The sequence below is a fragment of the Falco rusticolus genome, chromosome 2, assembly GCF_015220075.1.
Source record: "Falco rusticolus isolate bFalRus1 chromosome 2, bFalRus1.pri, whole genome shotgun sequence".
NCBI classification, from domain to species: Eukaryota; Metazoa; Chordata; class Aves; order Falconiformes; family Falconidae; genus Falco; species Falco rusticolus.
Window position 1 is genome coordinate 73646121 of NC_051188.1, and position 3621 is coordinate 73649741.

Sequence of the window (3621 nt, forward strand, 5' to 3'; positions counted from 1 at the left end):
GAGAGTAAAATCACATCAAGACATCAAACAGGTTTGTTTCCTACTGTTTGAGAACTACATTTACTCAGTATGTGCTATCCTTTCCTCACCCACCTAACTCCCTGCTTCTTTTTTAGTTCAGCCTTTTGCTCTTTGTAGATGCTGCCTATAATTTGTGTACTCCGCATGGTCTCTAGTACAACAGCATCTCACACTCCATTTTCTCTTAAAGAACAATAATTTATTATGCTATTGTTATAGCAATGGATGTTATAACTGCCACCCTCCACAATGTACTATTTGTTACACTTGTGCATGTCAAAAGAGTGGATAAACCACACATTGTACATTTACACAGAAGTGTCACCAGTGCAAAATAATTTGCTTATCTTTAGACAGTGATCTTGAAAGGTTGGAGAAACAGGGTGACAAGAATTTCATGAGGTTCAACAAAGAGAAGTGCAAAGCCCTGCACCTGGAGGGGAACAACCTCAGGCACTAGCATAGGCTTGGGGCTGACCAGCTGAAAACAGCTTGGCAGGGAAGGCAAAGCTAGTGGACAACAAGCTGACCATGAGCCAGCAATGCATCCTTGCAGCAAAGAAGGACAATGGCATCCTCGGCTGCATTAGGCAAAGCTTTGAGGTAGGTGATCCTTTCCCTCTGCTCAGCGCTGGTGAGGCACATCTGGAGTGCTGGGCTCCCCGGTACAAGAGGCGCATGGCCATACTGGAGCAAGCCTAGTGCAGGGCCACAAAGATGATTAAGGGACTGGAGTACCTTTTATGAAAGGAAAAGCTGAGAGAGCTAGGACTGTTCAGCCTGGAGAGGAGAAGGCTCAGGGGGATCTTTTCCATGTGTATAAATACCCAAATGTGGGCAGTAAAGAAGAGTCAGGGCCTGCTTAGTGGTGCCCAGTGACAGACAAGAGGCAATGGGCACAAACCAAAAAAAGATTAAATTCAATCTGAACATAAAAAAGCACTTCTTACTGTGAGGGTGGTCAAACACAGGAACAGGTTGCCTGAAGGGGTTGTGGAGTCTCCATCCTTGGAGATACTCAAAATCCAACTGGACATGGTCCTGGGCAACCAGCTGTGGCTGGTGGTTGGACTAGATGACCTCCAGAGGTGGTTTCCAGCCTCAGACCTTCTGTGATTCTGTGTGAATCTGTGATTTCTGTTCTAGCTAAGCAAGGCCATAAGTTTGAAAACAAAAGATTGTTTGTCTTTTTGCAGAAGGAGGAAGAAAGGAAAAAGGACATAGCTGCTGACATCCCTCTTTTTTTCTGCCCAGGTTTTATTATTCTCTAGGAATGACTGACTAAGTGTCTTTCCTAAACAATACCTGGAAGTCTGGAATAAAATCTAAATTTTAACAGCTAATGGAGGATGTCTGCATGGCATTAGTTACAAATTTTCTGACTGTGATACAGTTAATGTACTTGCAATACAAAATCACATAGAGGCTTATATAAGCAAGACTTCTAGTCATCACTTTCAAAAGTGTCCTTCCAGACAGCTTGCTCTTCCTTTTCTTAAAAGAGTCAATTAATTTTTCTATGAATTTTCCTGTTGCTGCATAAGCAGCACTGGAACAAAAGGTTGCGTAAGTTCTCTGTCTTTCAACTCCTTTGGTTTCTCAGCTTCAAAGAGTCACATCAAAATATCTTGCAACAGAACAAACACCAAGTGGATTTTCTTTGAGCATTCAACAGATATCACATTCTGCCAAATGCCCAGCAGAATATGGGGAAATGCTGCCAAATTCCTCCTTGACATACAGCAGAGCCTGTTAATAGTGGGGTAGATTTAGCTTGGTTTCTTTAAATACACTTTCACATCAAACTAAATGGTGCTCTAAAAGGCTGATACGTAACATCTGAGGTAAAATAAAAAAAACACCCCAACATTCAGTTGTCTGACCTTTGTCTCTTAAAGCTGTGACACTTTTGATGCTCACACTTTCTCCCCATTCCCTTGAGTTCACTGCTGAGGATAGCCTTCACACCGAGTCCCATGGTAGCGGAGGCAGCACTTCAGCCAGGATGTAAATGTTGAAAACAATTCTGATTTGACTGTGGGATAACTTTATAGTTGTAGGTTTAACTAAAATTAAGAAGTAAAGACTCTCTTTTGACTATGTGTTTTACCTCTTGTTTTTAATCTACACCATATTAGCTGTGCTACCTGTTTTAGTCTGGGGGGTGGTAACCCACTGAGACTTTTCTGATGTGGAGATCTTCACCATTACCTGGGTGTTCAAATCCTTTGTGTTGTTGATTGTGATCTAACACCTTCTGCAAAATAGCGTGCAAGAGACATGAGACATTTGCAGGCATTGAGATGCCATGAGCGATAACTCTGCTCTCAGCCATCTGCTAGACCCTTTGTTTACTGCTGCTCTTTGTACTGAAGTTCAAATATTTTGGAATGAATGGGGGGAAAATTGCACAAGAAGCCCCCCAACTCAGCTTTAGTTTTTTTATGAACAACATCTGCAGAATATGATAGGAAACAAAAACATCTGTTTCCAGTGGCTTTGCTGTATAGTGCCTTTCTAGTGACTCATATGTAAACCTGAGGGCAGGCTGTTTGGGGTGTTCTTTCCTTGTCTATTATGTAAAAAACCCTGGGCTAACTCAATACACAAAGGTAACATAGAAGTGGAGCAGCTAGTAGTAGGCTCACAGTAAGCCTGATTTGGCTTCACAGCTTCTGGATGAAGAATTTTTTGGATGGAAATGAAGATTGAGGTCTTAGCTACCTAAAGAGAGAGAAATCTTAAAACATACCAGTTTTCTAGTGGTAACATCATTGCTCATGGCAAGATTTGCTGTAAAGCAGAGGCAGACTTTTGCCTGTATCTATTAGTTTCATCTGGTCTTTGACAATTTAATGCACTGGAAAGGTGATTACCTAGCAGCCTGGTGTGCCTGGTTCTGCTGTCCTGGTCTATGTTTTGCCTGGATATCCAGGACATGCTAGGCAGAGCCTGTATGACCTGGTAAGTGGCTTCCCACTGCCTCTATGAATGCATTAAAGTGGTGATAGAGTTAATATTTGAAAATCTGCCCCACAAGAATTTAAGTTGAAAAGCATTATTTACTGTTATTGTTGACCAAACATAGCTTTGAAATTTAGGCCTTGCTTGTGCACATAAAATTGAAATTTCCCCTTCACCTCATCATCTTACCAGTGACCCTCTCCTCATGCTCTCCCTGCTTAGCCTGATTGCTCAGCAGTTACAAGGTTCACAGGACATGCAGAAGTCAGGGTCTTTCTGCTCTTCTTTTTCATAAGAAGGACCTCCTATACTCATTTAAAACCATGGTATGTTTGTGTGGTTCTCACCTTTCTTTTGAAGCTTGACCCTTTCACAAAAATAAAACTCTTCCAGACTGGCTGGCTCAGAGGGGTAAGAGCATATAATGGCTTTGCAGCCCAGAAAGACAGATGCCCACCACAAGGGGAGGCTGATCCTTTTTGCATGGGTCTCATCACACTAAAGCATCACTGGACAAAGCAGAGCTGTTTGTGCTGAGACACAGCAGTGTAGGTAATAGATGTCCCTCTCCATCTTACTATTGGCGACTTTAAGCTCTTCCCCTGTTAAGAGGTATACTAAGGACGTTTTTTAATA